At 36.3% G+C, this 24,989-nt stretch overlaps 3 long non-coding RNA genes across 11 annotated transcripts in view; 2 read left to right on the top strand and 1 right to left on the bottom strand.

The window, feature by feature from the left end:
* LOC309609610 overlaps window positions 1–24,989 on the top strand; it is a 705,176-nt gene that overhangs the window by 585,017 nt on the left and 95,170 nt on the right. The window lies entirely within an intron of this gene.
* LOC309609588 overlaps window positions 1–24,989 on the top strand; it is a 162,140-nt gene that overhangs the window by 109,098 nt on the left and 28,053 nt on the right. The window contains exon 1 of one of the 9 annotated variants that reach the window (XR_014233494.1): window positions 13,032–13,919. The exons of the other annotated variants lie outside the window; for them this stretch is intronic. This is a non-coding gene — a long non-coding RNA (uncharacterized lncRNA). Of the gene's footprint in view, window positions 1–13,031; window positions 13,920–24,989 lie in introns of those variants that run through there. 9 annotated transcript variants of the gene reach the window in all.
* The window catches only part of LOC309609593, a 475,588-nt gene continuing 451,095 nt past the window's right edge, over window positions 497–24,989 (bottom strand). Inside the window, exon 11 of the long non-coding RNA XR_014233497.1 lies at window positions 497–2,945. This is a non-coding gene — a long non-coding RNA (uncharacterized lncRNA). The remainder of the gene's footprint in view (window positions 2,946–24,989) is intronic.

Here is a 24,989-nt window from a genome sequence, read left to right as displayed (position 1 = left end):
ACTTATTATTATTAGAAATATTATCAACAACTACAGAACTCTACCAGACTAGACATCGAACTCTTCACAGTGCAGCTTTGGCTAATTAGTTGATGTAAAATTAAGATTCAAAGCTATAGCATCATTGTGGTTTTATCAGGCTAGAGTCTTTTATCAATATTCCCTTGAATGATTCTTAGTCTTCACACATGCAGCACATCACAAAGAACCATGGTAAGCTCAAAACTGTGTCCATTGGTCAATGCTGAGAGCTCAGAACGTTTAACATATACATTTTTTCCTGTTATATTTTTATTTTTTATAATTGTAGTAAAATGCACATAACTTAAAATTAAAATGTGCAACTCAGTAGCACTAAATACATTCAAAATGTTGTGAAACAACCATGATTATCTAGTTCCTGAACCTTTTCATTACCTCACATGGAAACTCCATGCCCATAATGTGCTTCTCCTTATTCCTCTCTCCTCCCAGCCCCTGCAAACTGCTAATCTGCTTTCTGTCTCTATGGATTTACCTATTATGGATATTTCCCCTATATGAGATCATGTAATATGTGACCTGGTTTCTTTCACTTAGCAAGTTTTCAAGGCTCATCTATGTTATAGTAGGTATTAATACTCCAGTTCTTTTTATGCCTGAATAATATTCCTTTGTATGTATATGCCACATTTTGTTTACTTATTCATTGGTTGATGGACATTTGGCTTGTTCTCATTCTTTGGACTATTGTGAATAATGCTGCTATGAACACTTGTATACAAGTTTTTATTTGAACACCTGTTTTCAATTATTTTGGGTAAATTCTTAAGAGTAGAATTGTTGAGTCATATGTCTAACTATGTTTAATTTACTAGATATTGCCAGACTGTTAACAGTAGTGGCACCATTTCACTTCAGTACATGCATTTTAAAATATAATTCTCAAAACATCCCTATGAGGTAGGTAAAATTATTCTGCTAATAAGATGGCTGAGGGCTCGAGAACTTAGGTAATTTACTTGCCCAAAGTCACCCCCTATAATTTGTTGGCTTCCTGACTAAACTTAGAGCTCATCAAACATTAGGTTGAGTCCATGAAAACACAGACAGGAAAAATCTGATTTATATGTTTTCTCCTGGGCTATGAAGACGACTTGTAGCTTTATTTTAACATTTATTTTGTTGTTGTAAACTGAATTAAACATTGCCAGTCAAATTTCCTATTTCCTCTTAGTTTGAGTCACTTCCTGTTACCAAATTTGGCACAAAGTTGTGTGGATAATACAGTGCACCTATTCATTCATTCATTCATATGCAACAAACATCTTACTTGACAACCTTGCAGCATAACAGCTGAATATTCACTCTTAAACTTTAATACAGTTCCACACTCTTTGCTCTAAAATTTTTACCTAATTTGCAAAACAAAAGAGTAGTTGTGATCTGTTTTCTCTGTTTAAAAGGAGAACCTAATGATTTTAGAAGGAAGGAAATATCATTGTGACTAAAATGCAGACATCAAGATGAATGTTGTCATTCTAGATGCCCAAGCCTCAAAGTCACACTGTTGTATTATTAAAGATTAAAGTATCTGCAGGCCACAGTGCAGTATTCTATAGGAATTTCCCCTTATAGAATTCCAGAAGTCTCTTGAGTGTCACTTGTGGACACTTCCTTTATGTGTCCCCCGCTTTATGTATGAACTTCAAACATCCTTAGGCACATTAAAGAATTGCCTTAGTTCAGCTGTACATGTCACAGAACTCATGAAAATGTATCTAATCTTCTTGGGAAGAATTAAAAAATTCTCCTACTCCTTGTATAATACATAAAGCTAGTGTGGTTATAAGAAGTTAGGGGAATATGATCACATTTATGCAAGGATTTCTAAGGCACTAAATATTCCTATGAGAAATAATATCTAGAGAATTTCTTAAAGCCTGATATTAAAGATTAATGGTTTTAGTAAAGTGAAGGGAGGTGCACAAACATTATTGCTAAAAATATATATTTAGTATTTGAATAGGCAACACATTATTTCAGCTGATTGTCTGTCCTGCAACCTATCTTAGTAGGTACTCTAAAAATAACCAGGCACTGTATTAGGCCCTCCAGACACATTGCCTTACTTCATATGTACATACATGAAATACATAATCATCATGAAATATGCATATCAATATAAATACATGTATCCATTTATTTCATGGTGATGTCTCACATAAAAGAAACAGTATTAGTATTAACAGAATATCAGCACGTTAACAACAAATGTTTTATTATGCATAAGCAAATAGATTGAAATGTGGTCTTTCTCTAGCTATGTGTAAGTTTCACTAGGTGCTGAATTTTCATAAAGCAATGATTTATGTTTGTTTTAGATGAAAGCAAGAGCTTCAATAGTTTTAAGACAGCTTTTTTTTTAAACATTTTGGAAATTAATGCCATATATATATTTTAAATTTATTTTTTATTTTTTAATAAATCTATCTATCTATTTATTTATTTATTTTTGGCTGTGTTGGGTCTTTGTTGCTGCGTGCGGGCTTTCTCTAGTTGCGGCAAGTGGGGGCTACTCTTCGTTGCGGTGCACGGGCTTCTCATTGCGGTGGCTTTTCTTGTTGCGGAGCACGGGCTCTAGGCACGCAGGCTTCAGTAGTTGTGGTGCACGGGCTCAGTAGTTGTGGCTCACGGGCTCTAGAGCGCAGGCTCAGTAGTTGTGGCACATGGGCTTAGTTGTTCCACGGCATGTGGGATCTTCTCGGACCAGGGATCGAACCCGTGTCCCCTGCATTGGCAGGCGGATTCTCAACCACTGGGCCACCAGGAAGTCCCTAAGACAGAGCTTTGAAAAAGTGGTGGGATGTAATATGAAGATAGAATAGCTGTAATGTTTGGTGCTGCATCATGCTGATAACACTTTCCTGAAAATATCACCTGGCTTTGTGAGACACTTGATGTAACTGAAAAAAAAAAGGCAAAGATTAGGGCATAGACACTGGATCTCACTTAACAAAACAGATATAGTGCTAGTTTGGCTTTCTATGTATGTGGCATTTTCGTTGAACTCCACATGGGATCTTTTTGTACCAAGTTTACATAATCAAGCCCATTGTTAGCCAGTTTTAGAGGGAAATTAGTCCTATCCTATAAATGGATTACTCTGTTCACTGCAGTCTGTGCTGAAGTGCTGTCACGCATTTTCTCTTTTACAATGCGTGATTCATTGAATATTTTGTGGGCTTGTTTACTACAGAGAATGAAAAGGTTACTTGTGAAGTTGGCTTTAGAAAGATCCAGGTGAGGACCAGTAATGAAAAGACTTAATTACATTTCTCAGTAATCCTCACCCTACCAGGATCAAAATAAGCAGTAAAATAGTACCAAAAATGAAATCTCTGCAGATATCACACATACCGAGTGAGCATACAGACTTCCCCAGAAATCCTAGCAGGTGGTGGTAAAATATCTTTGAATGACACACTGGTAAGTTACAACATGGTAGAGAAAGAGGCATTGTTTCATATTGTTAGGGTGCTAAAATTTTCAACAGGAATACAACAACTAAATATTTGAGTTTCTTCACCATGGATGTTCTGAATATGCCTATGTTTTTAATTTAAATTTAAAAACTGTCATTTACTTTCAGAAATAATCATATTCAATGGAATGGAAAAGATAAAGAGTATGTTCTGAATACTTCCAGTGCCATCTATTGGCTGTTAAATTTGTTGTTTCAATGCTAAGAGATACCAATTACTATTAGGTAAGGAGGAAGACATTTCACACATTCAGGATAAAAACACATCCAGTCGAATGTTTGAAGGGTTATAAATATTACAATGTGCCTCTGAAATTTTATGTATTATTTCAAATCAGATAAAATACTTGGTATATAACAAGAAGGAATAAACAGAAATACAAATATTTTAAATATTAATTCTAGACTCACAAGGATCCAGTAAGATTACATTTAATATCAACCATAGAATATTTTACTTATGTCGTAAATAAAATACAACTAATGACTCTTCTTTATATAATGACTAATTTTCTAAAAGCCTTGTAGCTTTTACAAACGCAATGTTAGTCTTTCTGTCATAAAGGAAGCTATTTTGTGTCACAAAAATGGCTCAATTAATAGTATTTTCTCTTTGTGCAAGGATCAGAAATGAACAGAAAAGATTGTGAAGTAGGTTTTCAAAGACATCTTTTCTAAAGCTCCCTTTTTACATGCATATGATAATTGTTGAATTAGATGATTTGAACATTCAAATTAAAGGACGTGCAATTAATTAGTTTCAGGTAAAACTGTTTTCTCATTCAATTTTGCAAGCACAGCTAATTGAATAATGAAGAGTTAAGCCTAGGAAAAAGAAAGCCACCCCTTTAAAATTTGGCTCTCTCTTCCTTTTCTCATAATGAGCACTTTCAAACATTCATGATCTATAAATGTTCTCATTGAGAGAGATGGAATGAGAGAGAGAGAGGGAGTGTGGCGGAGGGAGGGAGGGAGGAGGGAGAGAGAGAGAAAAATATTGGGACAAATTGGTAGTCATGATGTACCCCAAAATAATATAATTTTCTTGTGGTATAGTGAATTGTTAAAATTTCTACTTTTTTGATCTCCAATCCACCTCATTTTTGGTTTACAAATTCGTATCTAGTTTTTAGCATTATATTTTTATATAACACTTCATTGTAATGCACATTTTTACAGGTTTCTGCCTTATTAATTAATTATTGACTACGTATTACAAAATTTTATAACGTTTTACAGTGAGGTGAAATACACATTCGAAGTCAGATATAAAAAGGAATTTTAATGTATAGTTTTCCAAAATGTGAGCTACTGTTAATTTTCTCAGTCAGTTTTTTTGTGTTGTCTTTCTATGGTGACTCCAGTTTTACCAAAGAATTAAAGGACTCACAGCCTCTGAAGGGCGATAAAACTTCTGTAAATCCAAGTCTATTCTAAAATAGAGCCCCGTTTCCCAATATCTCTTCTATTCAAATAGATTGCTTTCACATATGTAAAACAGATAAAACAGAATTTTCCATTGTCCGTGCCACTGATTTCCTCAGGAGGGTTAGCGAGGCAATGAAACATAACAAACATGACAGTAAAAAGTGTATAGGTACTTGACTCTTGTCTATAATTTAGAAATGTTAGGAGTGATTCCCATTTTCTGTTTCCCTCCAAGGATATTTCTTACATGACCAGAGGTCTTTTTGATCTTACAGTCTATTCAATGTTCAGATAACACGTGAATAAAATTGTGCTACTCTGTGCTTGAAAATAAACAGAACACTTAAAATCAAAGCCCAAAACAAACACACAAGAGAAAAGGGCTTTCCTATCCTAAAATAACGCTTGCCTTTTCTATAATGACCTCATTAGTCATGGCTTACATTGGCCCTCCAAGGTGGTCATTCTCCAGAGAATTGGTTTACTGTCTGGTAAGATCATGACATCCTTGAAGATGAACCACAGGATGTGAGATGATTCAGCATTGTCCAGGAACTTGCCTGCATTTGGTACATTAAAAATTAATACAGCTCAGAATATAATGGGAGCTCTCATCAATGGATTGCTGTTTAAGTGCTATTTGTATACACATTCTGACAAAAACTAAGTACATATGCTGAGATCAATTTAGATAAGAAAACAAAGATTAAAAGAAAGAATCTAGTTGAATTAATGTTTTGTACAAATAAGAAAGATACATGAACAAACGTTTGTGCCTTTCAAAGTTCACAGCATAGATCTACTCAGTATTTTACATCAATATCTCTACATTTTCTAACTAAATAGAAATCCTATTGAAGATCCATCTCTGTATCTCTTGCAGGGAAACAAGTAACTGCAGCCACACAAACTTTGTTCCCTCTATCCATCTATAATGATTAAGAATCTGAGCTCTGGAAGCAGACTGCTTGGGTTTAAATCCGTACTGTGACACTTTTTTCCTGTATAAATTTGGGCAAATTACATAAATCCTCTGAGTGTCAGTTTCTTTATGTGTAAAATAAAAATAATACCTCTTAGAACTGTGGAAAGATCACATATGATGGTATCTTTAAAGTGCTTGTTATAGAGCCTGATGCACAGAGTATATTTTTAACAAATTTTAGCCAATGAAGTGTAAGATTCAAACTTATTTGGTTAAAAAAAAGAAACCATGATGTATTTTAAGGAGAAAAAAAGTGGGACACAATAAAACAATTGGATCCCAACCTGCCTAAAGCTTTCAATTCAGCTTTGTGGTGCTCAATCGAGAAAGACACAAACGCATTTGTATTTTGGTTCCTTGCCATAGCATGATGAGTAGATCAGTGATGAATATAGCTGGCATTGGACCTATAACCAGCACCCCATATAGTCAGGATAAAGGTATTTACTGAATGCACAGGTGCCCTGTGTCATAGGAACCTATGAAATCAATGCTTTTCCTCTTGGGGCAGCCCTGGTGGCTTCACTGTGACCCCTTTACCCACAACAGAAGAGGCCCCCCCTTACAACACTGAGGGCATTTCTCTGGAGGACCCTCTTCTGTCAACATTCAAACTTCAAGGGCTACCCCTCCAGTGACCATCAGATTCACTGACGGTCAAGAAGAATTTTTATTTTTAAAAATCTTTGAATATCAAAAAGGAAGAGACACGAACTGAAAGAGATTGAGAGAAGAGAACAACAGGTGGATGGGAATTCAGAGAGAAAGTATGAAATTCAGAGTCAGAAAGTAAGAGAGTGAGAGAGAAAAATAAAATGGTCATAGCTACAGGAGGGCCAGAGCACAAGAGGAGAAGAAAGAAGAGACAGAAGAGAAGGGAAGACAGGTAAAGTGAAGGAGCTTAGAAGAAGCTTATTCTAAAAACCATATGAAGTCATACAGAGACAGCACTTTTTTTTTTGCCTGGCAACTCTCTTCTGACTACTGCTTAACCTTTTGTGTCTGGAAGACTTTTAAGTACTTTTAACTTATGTATTCTTTACAGTACCAGTATGAGGTAGGTAGATACTATTATGATTACCATTTTATACACGGGAAAACAGGCGCGGAAATAATAAGTAGCTAGAAGAAACACACACTGGTGTTTCTCTTTCCCTTACAGGTAATAAGTAATCACCTTTGATCACCCTCAAGGGTTTTTTATCCTATCGAAGGACCCCAAGCTCTCTCATTTAAGCCCATCCTGACCGTTAAACTAAATAGTCAAGACACCACAGAAAACCAAATTCCTCTGTTCCAGTATTTTGTAGTGTGATCAATTACTTGTTTTTGATTAATCAATTTATAGGTTTCATTCATAAAAATGCAACCATTGGATATTTAAAATGTTTTTGAGAGTAGGATTGAAATTAACTTCATTCTTTTTATTTCAATAAAGAGACATGAAATGTAGCATGTATTGGATTAAAAGATTTTTTTAATCTTTATTTTATATTGGACTATAGTTCATTAACAATGTTGTATTAGATTCAGGCATACAGCAAAGTGATTCAGTTATACATATACATGTATCTATTCTTTTTCAAATTCTTTTCCTATTTAGGTTATTACAGAGTATTTAGCAGATTTCCCTGTGCTATACAGTAAGTAGGTCCTTGTTGGTTATCTATTTTAAATATAGCAGTGTGTACATGTCAAACCCAAACACCCAATCTATCCCTCCCCCTAACCCTTACCCCACTAACCATAAGTTTGTTCTCTAAGTCTATGAGTCTGTTTTGTAAATAGGTTCATTTGTATCATTTTTTTTAGATTCTGCATATATGCAATATCATATGATATTTGTCTTTCTCTGTCTGACTTACTTCACTTAGTATGATAATCTCCAGGTGCCTCCATGTTGCTCCAAATGGCATTATTTCATTCTTTTAAGTGGCTGAGGAATATTCCACTATAGTATGTATGTACTACACCTTCTTTATTCATTCATCTGTCGATGGACATTTAGGTTGCTTCCATGTCTTGGCTATTGTAAATAGTGCTGCATTGAGCATTGGTGTGCATGTATATTTTCAAATTATGTTTTTCTTCAGATATATGCCCAGGAGTGGGATTGCTGGATCATATGGTAGCTCCATTTTTAGTTTCTTAAGCAACCTCCATACTGTTCTCCACAGTGGCTGTATCAATTTACATTCCCACCAACAGTGCAAGAGGGTTCCCTTTTCTCCACAGCCTCTCCAGCATTTGTTGTTTGTAGATTTTCTGATGATGCCCATTCTAACTGGTGTGAGGTGATACCTCATTGTAGTTTTGATTTGCATTTCTCTAATAATTAGTGATGTTGAGCAGCTTTTCATGTGCCTCTTGGCCATCTGTATATCTTCTTTGGAGAAATGTCTATTTAGGTCTTCTGCCCTTTTTTCAGTTGGGTGGTTTGTTTTTTGATATTGAGCCACGTGAGCTGTTTGTAAATTTTGGAGATTAATCCCTGTTGGTCACATTGTTTGCAAATATTTTCTCCCATTCTGTGGGTTGTCTTTTCGTTTCGTTTATGGTTTCCGTTGCTGTGCAAAAGCATTTGAGTTTAATTAGGTCCCATTTGTTTATTTTTGTTTTTATTTTCATTACTCTAGGAGACAGATTAAAAAAAGATATTGCTGCGATTTATGTAAAAGAGTGTTCTGCCTATATTTTGCTCTAAGAGTTTTGTAATATCTGGTCTTACATTTAGCACTTTAATTCATTTTGAGTTTATTTTTTTGTATATTGTTAAAGAATGTTTTAATTTCATTTTTTTACATGTAGCGGTCCAGTTTTCCCAGCATCATTTATTGAAGAGACTGTCTTTTCTCATCTATTGTATAGTCCTACGTTCTTTGTCGTAGATTAATTGATCAGAGGTGTGTGGATTTATTTCTGGGCTTTCTATCCTGTTCCATTGATCTATATTTCTGTTTTTCTGTGAGTACCATACTGTTTGGATGACTGTAGCTTTCTAGTGTAGGCTGAAGTCAGGGAGCCTGATTCCTCCAGCTCTGTTTTTCTTTCTCAAGACTGCTTTGGCTATTCAGGGTCCTCTGTGTCACATACAAATTTTAAGATTTTTTGTTCCAGTTCTGTGAAAAATGGCATTGGTAAGTTGATAGGGATTTCATTGAATCTGTAGATTGCCTTGGATAGTATAGTCATTTTGACAATATGGATTCTTCCAATCCAAGAACATGGTATATCTTTCCATCTGTTTGTGTCATCCTCAATTTCTTTCATCAGCATCTTGTAGTTTTCAGAGTACAGTTCTTTTGCCCCATTACATAGGTTTATTCCTAGGTATTTTATTCTTTCTGATGCGATCGTAAATGGGATTGTTTCTTTAATTTCTCTTTCTGATTTTTCATTGTTAGTGTATAGAAATGCAGCAAATTTCTGTGTATTTATTCTGTATCCTGCAACTTTACTGAACTCATTGATGAGCTCTAGTAGTTTTCTGGTAGCATCTTCTGGATTTCTATGTATAGTATTGTGTCATTTGCAAACAGTGACAGTTTAACTTCTTTTCCAGTTTGGATTCCTTTTATTTCTTTTTCTTCTCTGATTGCTGTGGCTAGGACTTCCAAAACTATGTTGAATAAATGAGGCGAGAGTGGATATCCTTGTCTTGTTCCTGATCTTAGGAAATGCTTTCAACTTTTCACGGTTGAGTATGATGTTAGCTGTAGGTTTGTCATATATGGCCTTTATTATGTTGAGGTATGTTCCCTCCATGCCCACTTTCTGGAGAGTTTTTATCATAAAAGGGTGTTGAATTTTGTCAAAAGCTTTTTCTGCATCTATTGAGATGATCATATGGTTTTTATTCCTCAGTTATTAATGTGGTGTATCACAGGGGTCCCCAACTCCCAGGCCACGGACCAGTACCAGTCTGCGGCCTGTTAAGAACCGGGCTGCACAGCAGGAGGTGAGCAGCGAGAGAGCAAAGCTTCATCTGCTGCTCGCCATGACTCACATTACCACCTGAACCATCCCCCCCCCCCACCCGCCACTGGTCTGTAGAAAAATTGTCTTCCACAACATCTGTCCCTTGTGCCAAAAATGTTGGGGACCCCTGGTGTATCACACTGATTGATTTGTGGATATTGAAAGATCCTTGCATTCCTGGGATAAATCCCAGTTGATCATGGTGTATGATCCTTTCAGAGTATTGTTGGATTCAGATTGCTAGTATTTTGTTGAGAATTTTTGCATCTATGTTCATCAGTGATGTTGGTCTGTTTCTTTCTTTTTATGTGGTATCTTTGTCTGGTTTTGGTATCAGGGTGATGGTGGCCTCATAGAATGAGTTTGGGAGTGTTCCTTCCTCTGCAAGTTTTTGGAATAGTTTCGGAAAGATAGGTGTTAACTCTTCTCTAAATGTTTGATAGAATGCACCTGTGAAGCCATCTGGTCCTGGAGTTTTGTTTGTTGGGAGTTTTTTTAATCAGAGTTTCAATTTTAGTACTTGTGATTGGTCTGTTCATATTTTCTATTTCTTCCTAGTTCAGTCTTGGGAGATTGTACCTTTCTAAAAATTTCTCCATTTCTTCTAGGTTGTCCATTTTATTGGCATAGAGTTGCTTGTATTAGTCTCTTATGATCCTTTGTATTTCTGTGGTGTCAGTAGTAACTTCTCCTTTTTTATTTCTACTTTTATTGATTTGAGTCCTCTCCCTCTTTTTCTTGATGAGTCTGGCAAATGGTTTATTAATTTTATCTTTGCAAAGAACCAGCTTTTAGTTTCATTGGTCTTTGCTGTTGTTTTCTTCATCTCTATTTCATTTATTTCTGCTCTGACCCTTATGATTTCTTTCCTTTTACTAACTTTAGATTTTGTTTGTTCTTCTTTCTCTAGTTGCTTTAGGTATAAGGTTAGGTTTTTTATTTGAGATTTTTCTTGTTTCCTGAGGTAAGATTGTATTGCTGTAAACTTCCCACTTAGAACTGCTTTTTCTGTGTCCCATAGGTTTTGGATCATTGTGTTTTCATTGTCATTTGTCTCTAGGTATTTTTTTTAATTTCCTCTTTGATTTCTTCAGTGATCCATTGGTTATTTAGTAACATATTGTTTAGCCTCCATGTGTTTGTGTTTTTTACAGTTTTTTCCTGTAATTGATTTCTAATGTTATAGTGTTGTAATCAGAAAAGATGCTTGATATGACTTCAATTTTCTTAAATTTACCAAGGCTTCATTTGTGACCCAAGATGGAATCTATCCTGGAGAATGTTCCATGTACACATGAGAAGAATGTGTATTCTGCTGCTTTTGGATAGAATGCTCTATAAATATCAATTAATTCATTGTCTAATGTGTCATTTAAACCCTGTGTTTCCTTATTAATTTTCTGTCTGGATGATCTGTCCATTGATGAAAATGGGGCGTTAAAGTCCCCCAATATTATTGTGTTACTGTCAATTTCTCCTTTTATGGCTTTTAGTGTTTGCCTTATATGATGAGGTGCTCTTATGTTGGGTGCATATATATTTACAATTATTATATCTTCTACTTGGATTGATTCCCTTGATCATTATGTAGTATCCTTCTTTGTCTCTTGTAACAGTATTTATTTTAATGTTTATTTTGTCTGATATGAGTATTGCTACTTCAGCTTTCTTTTGATTTCCATTTGCATAGAATACATTTTTCCATCCCCTCACTTTCAGTCTGTATGTGTCCCTAGATCTGAATGGGGTGTCTTGTAAACAGTGTGTATATATAGGTCTTATTTTTGTATCCATTCATCCAGTCTGTGTCTTTTGGTTGGAGCATTTAATCTGTTTATGTTTAAGGTAATTACTGACATGTGTGTTCTTATTGCCATTTTTGTTAATTGCTTTGGATTTGTTTTTGTAGATGTTTTTTCTTCCCTTCCTCTTTTGTTCTCTTCTCTTGTGATTTGATGACTAACTTTAGTGCTGTGTTTGGATTCCTTTTTCTTTCTTGTGTGTATCTATTGTAGATTTTCAGTTTGTGGTTACCAAGAGGTTTGATATAGCAGTCTGTATATACACAAGATTATTTTAAGTTGCTGGTCTTTTAATTTCAAATGCATTTCCAATATCCTGCATTTGTGCTCTACTGTTCTCACAATTGCTGGGGTTTTTTGTTTGTTTTTTAACATCTTAATTGGAATATAATTGTTTTACAATGGTGTGTTAGTTTCTGCTTTATAACAAAGTGAATCAGCTATACATATACATATATCCCCATATCTCCTCCCTCTTGCGTCTCCCTCCCACCCTCCCTATCCCACTCCTCTAGGTGATCACAAAGCATGGAGCTGATCTCCCTGTGCTATGTGGCTGCTTCCCACTAGCTTTCTGTTTTACATTTGGTAGTGTATATATGTCCATGCCACTCTCTCACTTCGTCCCAGCTTACCCTTTCCCCTCCCTGTGTCCTCAAGTCCATTTTCTATGTCTGCACAATTGTTGGTTTTGATATCATATTTGTGTGCAGATGATTTCCTACCTGTACTGTAATTTTGCCTTTACTGGTGAGCTTTTCCATTCATAATTTTCTTATTTCTAGTTGTGGCCTTTTCTTTTCTGCCTAGAGAAGTTCCTTTAGCATTTGTTGCAAAGCTGGTCTGGTGGTACTGAATTCTCTTAGCTTTTGCTAGTCTATAAAGCTTTTGATTTCTTCATCGAATCTGAATGAGATCCTTGCTGGGTAGAGTATTCTTGGTTGTAGGTTTTTCCCTTTCATCACTTTAGATATATTGTGCCACTCCCTTCTGGCCTTCAGAGTTTCTGTTGAGAAATCTGCTGATAACCTATGGGAATTCCCTTGTATGTTATTTGTTGCTTTTCCCTTGTTGCCTTTAATATATTTTTTTTGTCTTTCATTTTTGTCTGTTTGATTACTATGTTTCTTGCCATGTTCCTCCTTGGGTTTATCCTGCCTGGGACTCTCTGTGCTTCCTGGACTTGGGTGACTCTTTCCTTTCCCATGTTAGGGAATTTTTCATATATTCTCTTCAAATATTTTCTCAGGTCCTTTGTCTCTCTCTTCTCCTTTTGGGACCCCTATAATGCGAATGTTGGTGAGTTCCCCTATAATGCGAATGTTGGTGAGTTTAATGTTATCTCAGAGATCTATTAGACTGTCCTCATTTCTTTTCATTCTTTATTCTTTTCTGCAGCAGTGATTTCTACCATTCTGTCTTCCAGGTCACTTATCCATTCTTCTGCCTCAGTTATTCTGCCATTGATTCCTTCTAGTGTATATTTTTCATTTCAGTTACTGTATTGTTCATGTCTGTTTGTTCTTTAGTTCTTCTAGGTCTTTGTTAAACATTTCTCATATCTTCTCGATCTGTGCCTCTATTCTTTTTCTGAGATCTTAGATCATCTTTACTATCATTACTCTGAATTCTTTTTCAAGTAGATTGCCTATCTCCACTTCACTTAGTTGTTCTTCTGGGCTTTTATCTTGTTCCTTCATCTGGGACATATTCCTCTGGCCGTCTCATTTTTTCTAACTTTCTGTAAATGTGGTTTCCATTCTGTAGGCTGCAGGGTCATTGTTCTTCTTGCTTCTGCTGTCTGCCCCCTGGTGGATGAGGCTGTAAGAGGCTTGTGCAGGCTTCCTGGTGGGAGGGACTGGTTCCTGCCGACTGGTGGGTGGAGCTGGGTCTTGTCCCTCTGGTTGGAAGGGCCATGTCAGGGGGTGTGTTTATCAGGGAGCTGTGTGCCCAGGAAGACTTTAAGCTGCCTGTCTGCTGATGGGTGGGGCTGTGTTCCTGCCCTGTTGGTTGTTTGGCCTGTGGTGTCCCAGCACTGGAGCCTACAGGCTGTTGGGTGGGGCCAGTTTTAGTGAGAAAATGCAGCCTCCAAAAGGGCTCACACCAATGAGTACTCACCAGAACTGCTGCTGCCAGTGTCTTTGTCCCTGCATTGAGGCACAGCCACACCCCGCCTCTGCAGGAGACCCTCCAGTACTAGCAGGTAGGTCTTGCCCAGTCTCTTATGAGGTCACTGCTTTTTTCCCTGGGTCCTGGTGCACACAAGATCCTGTGTGTGCCCTCTAAGAGTGGAGGTTCTGTTTCCCACAGTCCTGGGGAATTCCTCGATTAAACCCTGCTGACCTTCAAAGCCAGATTCTCTGGTGTCTCCTCCTCCCATTGCCAGACCCCCAGGCTGGGGAGCCTGACATGGGGCTCAGAACTTTCACTCCTGAGTGAGAACTTCCATGGTATAATTATTTCCAGTCTGTGGGTCGCCCACCTGGCGTGTATGGGATTTGATTTTATCACAGTTGAGCCCCTCTTACCATCTCACTGTGGCTTCTTTGTCTTTGGTTGTAGGGTATCTTTTTTGGTAGGTTCCAGTGTTTTTTGTTGATGGTTATTCAGCAGTTAGTTGTGATTCTGGTGTTTCCATAAGAGGAGGTGAGCTCAGATCCTTCTACTCTGCCATCTTCTTTTTTTTTTTTTTTTTTTTAATCTTTATTGGAGTATAATTGCTTTACAATGGTGTGTTAGTTTCTGCTTTATAACAAAGTGAATCAGTTATACATATACATATGTTCACATATCTCTTTCTGCCATCTTCTTAAAAGATTTTTAAAATATTGTTTTTCTAAGGAATATTTAAAAATTTAATCCTTTTCTTATTTTAGGCCAAACTCATTTTCTCCTCATCCTTCCAGTAGTCACTATATGTGGCTAAATTAAGCATTATATCTACCGTTAGTAATTAATATTCAACTGAAAAACAGTGCCAAAAAAAAAAGTTTCAAACTTGAAAACTAAAGTATTTTGGAATATAAATTTTGAGAAGAATATTTCCAACACTTTTCCATTATGTAACATTTCAATAGTATTTAGAATGTGAAATGAGTTTCACAATTTTTAAAAATTTCCACAATACTGTTGTGAAGAAAATAGGTGGTATGCATTGTGAGATTACAATCAGCTACCAGCTGAATATTTTAGACCACATTTTATGCACAATAGTTTCAAATTGGTAATTATTAAAAGATAAAGAAATTAAAGTTGATGTGCTAAGCTCTCAGCTAAGAGAGTATATTGTCAACTTGAGACTAGATTGTTGTGACTGGTATGTAGATGTTTAGGATAAACAATCTTGTCTATGAAAATAGAATAAACTGGAACCTCAAGCTTTAGCACAGCAAAATTTTCTTTGAGTGTAGCTTTAGGTCTATAATGTTGAAGCAAGCTTACAAAGTATTTCTGAGGGTATACATTATATCTATTTGAACTGGTAATATTATGACGAATTAATAATAGGAAAGGGAAAGACAAGTAGAGGAAGAAGAGCAAGAAGGAGGAAGAAAAGGAGAAAATAAGGAGACGAATTAATTTTAGGTTACAGAGCATTTTTAAGATGTTACTACATAAAAATCCTATGAAATGGATATTATTATTTTTGTTTCATAGATAAGGAAACTGAGACCCAATTTTTAAGTGAGTTACCTAACATCATATAAGTGTAATTGGAACCACATGAAATTGGTATTGTAGGATAAATATCATTAGTTTCAATATCTCTTAAGATACTCAAGTGTCTGTGCATGTGTGTGTGTATTCGCTAAATCACTTCAGCATCAATGAATAATCATTTTGCCATATGCTCCCAAAGTGAAATAAAAATAATGTCTACTTCCAACAGCTCATGCTTTATAACCATTTTATAACATTTAGAAAGTTTAACTAGAAACCTTTTCTCTTGGGATGTATTTGAATGATTTATGATAATGTCCTTAGCAAAAATCATGCATCATTATTGTGATTAATCTCATTTGGTGACAGTACCATTGCAAAACTAAATCATCACGCTAGAAAGAAACAAAATCAGTAACTCCATTTAGCATATTTGGTGATGATGCTTGCTCAAGTATTTCAAAATTCACATTAGATTACCTCCATATGGCATTAAACACTGTTCATTGCCTGCTGAAGACCTCAGTCTAAAATAATCAGTGATTTTTCCATTCCTATTGCATGCATGTGTTTAGACCTGTCAGCTACTTGAGATAAAACTGGTATTTGAAGGGAAACCACTACTATTAGTGCTGTTTTTGGAATCATTCTTTGCCTATGATTTTCAGGTGTGCAATTCTTTTCCTATTTGGAAAACATATTTTTCAGTAAACGTCGTCTCATAATATTCTCCATAACTCCTGACCCTAGATGAGATAGTGTTGCCAAGTTTTGAGTTTCTTATTTCCATTCTTAATCTATTCTATACGAATAAACTTGGTTTTATAGCACCAGTTCATTTACCCTGATTTAAAACTCAAGTTGGAGTTCCATGAAACATTTAATTCTTCTATTTCAAGAAGACCAAAATCTATCTTGTTTCAAATAAACAGACAATTTTAGTGTTCTCATCTTTATCTGTCCTGCCCCATGGATATTATTCCTTCCTCTCCACAGCACAATCCACACATCTTTGTTATCTACTTGTGAAGTATAGCTCTTTGTATACTCACCATCCTCACTGGAAGTAAGTCATTGGAAGTAAGCTCACTGACACTGGGGCCTTGTCTCATGTATCTTCAACATCTCACCACTGGGCTAGACATTTCTACTGAGTAAATAACTGTCAAATGAATAGTAACATTTATAATGGTTCATGGCTAAAGTGTGTATGCTTACTTTGCTATGCACTTTACTTCTATTACCTTAGTTAATCCTTGCAGCAAGTCATGAAATAGATCCTATCATTATCCTCACTTTAGATATGAGGAAACTGAAACAACTGAGAAAGATGAAGTCATACAATGTTTTACACAATCATTGTAGTGGTGAAGCCGGAATTCAATCCCAAGCAGCCTGACTCCAGAGTCAATGCCTTCAAGCACTGTCCCACAGCCCTGTTTTGCTTAAGAAGTCTTTGGCATCAAAGAACTGATGATTCTTAATTACCAAGACTGTTTTATGACTTTTATCGATTATATTTGATATAGAATTACATTGCCATTTAATATGTTTTAGTCATCATGGGTGATGGTTAATTTTACGTGTCATTTTGACTGTGCCAAAGTATGCCCAGATAGCTGGTAAAACGTTATTTCTGGGTGTGTCTGTAAGGGTGTTTCTGGAAGAGATTAGAATTTGAATCAGTAGACTGAATAAAGAAGATCCACCCTCACTAATGTGAGCAGGCATTATCCAAACTGTTGAGGGCCTGCATAGATAGACAGGCAAAGGAATTTTTTCTCTCTTCTTGACTTGGGACAGCCATCTTCTCCCGCTGTCCGACTTTGGAGCTCCTGGTTCTCAAACCTTCACACTCAGTGACTTATACCAGCAGCCCCGTGGTTCTCAGGACTTCACAGCCTCGGACTGGGAACCACATCTTCAGCTCCCCCAGTTCTTAGGCCTTTAGACTAGGACTGAATTATACCACAGGCTTTCCTGCTTCTCCAGCTTGCAGATTACATTTTGTGGGACTTCTTGGCCTCCATAAACTGCATAAGCCGATTCCCATAATAAATCTCCTCTTATACATATCTATATATCCTATTGGTTCTGTTTCTCTGGAGAACTCTGACTAATATATCATGGCTTGTGTGTTTGTTTGCATTTCAGTAAATAAGAACCCTTCATTATCCATGCTTTAGAGATGAGTGGACTGATTAAGATATTCCAAAACTAAAAAAAAAAAAGATATTCCCAAGCTGTAGATAATCCAAAATGCTTTTTATATTTGGCATACTGTTTGTTTTTTGCATCAGAATTGACGTTCTAAAAACGTTTTTTAGACTTTAAGTTTTATGTAGATACAGACTGGACCTTTTTCACAAATGAATCCTCAGCAACTAGCACAGTAGCTAGACCATAAGTGTTCAGAAAATTTTGAGTTTCATTACTAACTATTACTCTTGACATTATATTGTTTTTCTCTAAAAACAAGGCAAAGTGAGTAGTGCAAAAGATACATTGGGATCATAAAAGATTTGTAACAAAAAAGAATCAAGTTGGACTAGTGGGTGATCACCAAAAAAGATGAATCAGTAGTTCTTTTTTCTACCCTTTCTTACCCCAACCAAATTTGAGATGGTCATGTAGTTTCAATGCATGAAAAATATCTATGCTGGATCATAAACAGAGGCTATAAAATTAAAAGTAGAAAATATAATAATTCTCTGCCTTGTAGAGGTTAAATGTGATCTTAGGAGAAGGTGAAAGATTATCATCCAAAATCCTATTTGGCCCTAAGTTTTGAGAAGTGTCTTACTAATTAACTCAGCTCTTCGAAATATGTGTCAATAAATGCTTATCAGATCAACATATACTAACCCCCAAATAGAATGAGAAGAGAAGTATTTTGGAAACGGCACTGTACTTTCTTTTCTCCTGAGGCCTTTTCCCATATTGACAGCTAGCTATAAAGCATCCACTGATCCAAAAGGTAGTTGTCACATCAGAACCAGGGGAAAAACAGGCATTAAATTCATGCTGAGATATAAAATGCAGTGTTTTGGAAGACTGCCTAGTCTAGTTTTTACCAACTCCACAATAGTTTTTAAAATAACAGGAAACCCTCTAGGTTGCAAGAAAAAGGGTAAAAATAAGAGAACTATGGAGTTAGACATTGCCAGTGGTCTCTGAGTTGACTTAGGTTTAGCTCCCTAATTCAAAGTAGTGATCGCGGAAACCTCAGAGGAATTAGAGATCGAAGAGTGGAGACCACATGCATATTTCTGAACCGATTACCAGTTTAGCATCTCAGGGCACGTAAGAGTTTAGCAGATGGAAAGAGGGAAGTACATCTTATTAGGAGGAAAACAGTATACATAAAAGCAGGGAGATCTTTATATTCACCTTTTCTCTATCACCATGAGGTACCCATATCCTCATGAATTGCTTCATGATAATCAATCAAGACTTGCCTCCTCAGACCATATATAACAGACAAAAGCTGCAAGTTTTGCCACAATATCAGAGTATAGTTTGCTTATCCTTCTACCCTTTTTAGAGTCTTCCTAAAACAGCATATCAATTATCAAATTAGTTGAAACATGATTTGATCAGGTTAATAGATGGAACATTGATTCAAAACACAGTCTCATTAATTTCACTGCCATGGAGTTAAACCAGCCTGATCCTACTTTCATCTCTGAAGGACAGTATTTAATCAGTTTAACTGGAAAATGTTGTATAGTTGGAAAATATTTTCCAAATTGCAAGAAATGCACTAATCTTTATCCTTGTGATAAAGATGTTAATAAAGATTGAGGAAGAAATCCCAGTTGAGATATATAAAAATGAACTTCCAAGGAACTTTCAGGAAGACTAAAAATAAAGTTAATTTTGGAATAAATAAAAAAATTAGGATGAAATATTTTCTGAGTAAATAAAATCATACAGATTTATAAAAGAAGACATGCTACAGGGTAAATTTATACAATGTGAAAATGTCATTTTTTTTGTATTCAAACAGAAAGTCACAAAAATTATAATCATCCTCATCAGTTCACTCAGTCCCACGTAATTTTTTTTTCATTTTGATCTTTTGTTAGCACTTTTATGAGTTCATCAGTTTTCCATTAGAGTTCTGAAAATGCTTATTGATTCAGTTCAGCAGTATAGTCAGTTACCAGAAACCTGTAATTGTCAGAGTCTTTTTCATGAATTCCTTGAAGAAGGAACTCTTTTTTTTTTTTTAAACATCTTTATTGCAGGATAATTGCTTTACAATGGTGTGTTAGCTTCTGCTTTATAACAAAGTGAATCAGTTATACACATACAATATGTTCCCATTTCTCCTCCCTCTTGCATCTCCCTCCCTCCCACCCTCCCCATCCCACCCCTCTAGGTGGTCACAAAGCACCGAGCTGATCTCCCTGTGCTATGCAGCTGCTTCCCACTAGCTATCTATTTTACATTTGGTAGTGTACGTATGTCCTTGCCACTCTCTCATCCTGTCACATCTCACCCCTCCCCCTCCCCATATCCTCAAGTCCATTCTCTAGTAGGTCTGTGTCTTTATTCCCGTCTTGCCACTAGGTTCTTCATGGCCTTTTATTTTTTTCCTTAGATTCCATATATATATGTTAGCATACTGTATTTGTTTTTCTCTTTCTGACTTACTTCACTCTGTATGACAGATTCTAACTCCATCCACCTCATTACAAATACCTCCATTTCATTTCTTTTTATGGCTGAGTAATATTCCATTGTATATATGTGCCACATCTTCTTTATCCATTCATCCGATGATGGACACTTAGGTTGCTTCCATGTCCTGGCTATTGTAAATAGAGCTGCAATGAACATTTTGGTACATGACTCTTTTTGAACTATGGTTTTCTCAGGGTATATGCCCAGTAGTGGGATTGCGGGGCATATGGTAGTTCTATTTTTAGTTTTTTAAGGAACTTCCATACTGTTCTCCATAGTGGCTGTATCAATTTACATTCCCACCAACAGTGCAAGAGTGTTCCCTTTCCTCCACACCCTCTCCAGCATTTATTGTTTCTAGATTTTTTGATGATGGCCATTCTGACCAGTGTGAGATGATATCTCATTGTAGTTTTGATTTGCATTTCTCTAATGATTAATCATGTTGAGCATTCTTTCATGTGTCTGTTGGCAATCTGTATATCTTCTTTGGAGAAATGTCTATTTAGGTCTTCTGCCCATTTTTGGATTGGGTTGTTCGTTTTTTTGTTATTGAGCTGCATGAGCTGCTTGTAAATCTTGGAGATTAATCCTTTGTCAGTTGCTTCATTTGCAAATATTTTCTCCCATTCTGAGGGTTGTCTTTTGGTCTTGTTTATGGTTTCCTTTGCTGTGCAAAAGCTTTTAAGTTTCATTAGGTCCCATTTGTTTATTTGTGTTTTTATTTCCATTTCTCTAGGAGCTGGGTCAAAAAGAATCTTGCTGTGATGTATGTCATAGAGTGTTCTGCCTGTTTTCCTCTAAGAGTTGGATAGTGTCTGGCCTTACACTTAGGTCTTTAATCCATTTTGAGTTTATTTTTGTGTATGGTATCAGGGAGTGTTCTAATTTCATACTTTTACATGTATCTGTCCAATTTTCCCAGCACCACTTATTGAAGAGGCTGTCTTTTCTCCACTGTATATGCTTGCCTCCTTTATCAAAGATAAGGTGACCATATGTGCGTGGGTTTATCTCTGGGCTTTCTATCCTGTTCCATTGATCTATATTTCTGTTTTTGTGCCAGTACCAAACTGTCTTGATTACTGTAGCTTTGTAATATAGTCTGAAGTCAGGGAGCCTGATTCCCCCAGCTCCATTTTTCGTTCTCAAGATTGCTTTGGCTATTCGGGATCTTTTGTGTTTCCATACAAACTGTGAAATTTTTTGTTCTAGTTCTGTGAAAAATGCCAGTGGTAGTTTGATAGGAATTGCATTGAATCTGTAGATTGCTTTGGGTAGTAGAGTCATTTTCACAATGTTGATTCTTCCAATCCAGGAACATGGTATATCTCTCCATCTATTTGTATCATCTTTAATTTCTTTCATCAGTGTCTTATAATTTTCTGCATACAGGTCTTTTGTCTCCTTAGGTAGGTTTATTCCTAGATATTTTATTCTTTTTGTTGCAATGGTAAACGGGAGTGTTTTCTTAATTTCACTTTCAGATTTTCCGTCATTAGTGTATAGAAATGCAAGCGATTTCTGTGCATTAATTTTGTATCCTGCTACTTTACCAAATTCATTGATTAGCTCTAGTAGTTTTCTGGTAGCATCTTTAGGATTCTCTATGTATAGCATCATGTCATCTGCAAACAGTGACAGCTTTACTTCTTCTTTTCCGATTTGGATTCCTTTTATTTCTTTTTCTTCTCTGATTGCTGTGGCTAACACTTCCAAAACTATGTTGAATAATAGTGGTGAGAGTGGGCAACCTTGTCTTGTTCCTGATCTTAGTGGAAATGGTTTCAGTTTTTCACCATTGAGGACAATGTTGGCTGTGGGTTTGTCATATATGGCCTTTATTATGTTGAGGAAAGTTCCCTCTATGCCTACTTTCTGCAGGGCTTTTATCATAAATGGGTGTTGAATTTTGTCGAAAGCTTTCTCTGCATCTATTGAGATGATCATATGGTTTTTCTCCTTCAATTTGTTAATATGGTGTATCACGTTGATTGATTTGCGTATATTGAAGAATCCTTGCATTCCTGGGATAAACCCCACTTGATCATGGTGTATGATCCTTTTAATGTGCTGTTGGATTCTGTTTGCTAGTATTTTGTTGAGGATTTTTGCATCTATGTTCATCAGTGATATTGGCCTGTAGTTTTCCTTCTTTGTGACATCTTTGTCTGGTTTTGGTATCAGGGTGATGGCGACCTCGTAGAATGAGTTTGGGAGTGTTCCTCCCTCTGCAATATTTTGGAAGAGTTTGAGAAGGATAGGTGTTAGCTCTTCTCTAAATGTTTGATAGAATTCGCCTGTGAAGCCATCTGGTCCTGGGCTTTTGTTTGTTGGAAGATTTTTAATCACAGTTGCAATTTCAGTGCTTGTGATTGGTCTGTTCATATTTTCTGTTTCTTCCTGGTTCAGTCTTGGAAGGTAATACCTTTCTAAGAATTTGTCCATTTCTTTCAGGTTGTCCATTTTCTTGGCATAGAGTTGCTTGTAGTAATCTCTCATGATCCTTTGTATTTCTGCATTGTCAGTGGTTACTTCTCCTTTTTCATTTCTAATTCTATTGATTTGAGTCTTCTCCCTTTTTCTCTTCATGAGTCTGGCTAATGGTTTATCAATTTTGTTTATCTTCTCAAAGAACCAGCTTTTAGTTTTATCCATCTTCGTTATTGTCTCCTTCACTTCTTTTTCATTTATTTCTGATCTGATCTTTATGATTTCTTTCCTTCTGCTAGCTTTGGGGTTTTTCTGTTCTTCTTTCTCTAATTGCTTCAGGTGCAAGGTTAGGTTGTTTATTCGAGATGTTTCCTGTTTCTTGAGGTAGGCTTGTATTGCTATAAACTTCCCTCTTAGCACTGCTTTTGCTGCATCCCATAGGTTTTGGGTCGTCGTATCTCCATTGTCATTTGTATCTAGGTATTTTTTGATTTCCCCTTTGATTTCTTCAGTGATCATTTCGTTATTAAGTACTGTATTGTGTAGCCTCCACGTGTTTGTATTTTTTACAGATCTTTTCCTGTAATTGATAGCTAGTCTCATAGCGTTGTGGTCGGAAAAGATACTTGATACGATTTCAATTTTCTTAAATTTACCAAGGCTTGATTTGTGACCCAAGATATGATCTATCCTGGAGAATGTTCCATGAGCACTTGAGAAAAATGTGTATTCTGTTGTTTTGGGGTGGAATGTCCTATAAATATCAATTAAGTCCATCTTGTTTAATGTATCATTTAAAGCTTGTGTTTCCTTATTTATTTTCATTTTGGATGATCTGTCCATTGGTGAAAGTGGGGTGTTAAAGTCCCCTACTATGATTGTGTTGCTGTCGATTTCCCCTTTTATGGCTGTTAGTATTTGCCTTATGTATTGAGGTGCTCCTATGTTGGGTGCATAAATATTTACAATTGTTATACCTTCCTCTTGGATCGATCCCTTGATCATTATATAGTGTCCTTCTTTGTCTCTTGTAATAGTCTTTATTTTAAAGTCTATTTTGTCTGATATGAGAATTGCTACTCCAGCTTTCTTTTGATTTCCATTTGCATGGAATATCTTTTTCCATCCCCTCACTTTCAGTCTGTATGTGTCTCTAGGTCTGAAGTGGGTCTCTTGTAGACAGCATATATATGGGTCTTGTTTTTGTATCCATTCAGCCAGTCTGTGTCTTTTGGTGGGAGCATTTAATCCATTTATATTTAAGGTAATTATCAATATGTATGTTCCTATTCCCATTTTCTTAAATGTTTTGGGTTTGTTATTGTAGGTGTTTTCCTTCTCTTGTGTTTCTTGCCTAGAGAAGTTCCTTTAGCATTTGTTGTAAAGCTGGTTTGGTGGTGCTGAACTCTCTCAGCTTTTGCTTGTCTGTAAAGGTTTTAATTTCTCCATCAAATCTGAATGAGATCCTTGCTGGGTAGAGTAATCTTGGTTGTAGGTTTTTCTCCTTCATCACTTTAAGTATATCCTGCCACTCCCTTCTGGCTTGCAGAGTTTCTGCTGAAAGATCAGCTGTTAACCTTATGGGGATTCCCTTGTGTGTTATTTGTTGTTTTTCCCTTGCTGCTTTTAATATGTTTTCTTTATATTTAATTTTTGACAGTTTGATTAATATGTGTCTTGGCGTGTTTCTCCTTGGATTTATCCTGTATGGGACTCTCTGTGCTTCCAGGACTTGATTAACTATTTCCTTTCCCATATTAGGGTAGTTTTCAACTATAATCTCTTCAAATATTTTCTCAGTCCCTTTCTTTTTCTCTTCTTCTTCTGGGACCCCTATAATTCGAATGTTGGTGCGTTTCATGTTGTCCCAGAGGTCTCTGAGACTGTCCTCAGTTCTTTTCATTCTTTTTTCTTTATTCTGCTCTGCAGTAGTTATTTCCACCATTTTATCTTCCAGGTCACTTATCCGTTCTTCTGCCTCAGTTATTCTGCTATTGATCCCATCTAGAGTATTTTTAATTTCATTTATTGTGTTTTTCATCGTTGCTTGGTTCCTCTTTAGTTCTTCTACGTCCTTGTTAAATGTTTCTTGCATTTTGTCTATTCTATTTCCAAGATTTTGGATCATCCTTACTATCATTATTCTGAATTCTTTTTCAGGTAGACTACCTATTTCCTCTTCATTTGTTAGGTCTGGTGTGTTTTGACCCTGCTCCTTCATATGCTGTGTGTTTTTCTGTCGTCTCATTTTGCTTATCTTACTGTGTTTGGGGTCTCCTTTTCACAGGCTGCAGGTTCCTAGTTCCCATTGTTTTTGGTATCTGTCCCCAGTGGCTAAGGTTGGTTCAGTGGGTTGTGTAGGCTTCCTGGTGGAGGGAACTAGTACCTGTGTTCTGGTGGATGAGGCTGGATCTTGTCTTTCTGGTGGGCACGTCCACGTCTGGTGGTGTATTTTGGGGTGTCTGTGGCCTTATTATGATTTTAGGCAGCC

Source organism: Balaenoptera borealis (assembly GCF_965194805.1).
Source record: "Balaenoptera borealis genome assembly, chromosome: 13".
Lineage (NCBI taxonomy): Eukaryota > Metazoa > Chordata > Mammalia > Artiodactyla > Balaenopteridae > Balaenoptera > Balaenoptera borealis.
Note: the sequence above shows the minus strand (reverse complement) of the source record. Positions and strands in the feature narration are given on the sequence as shown.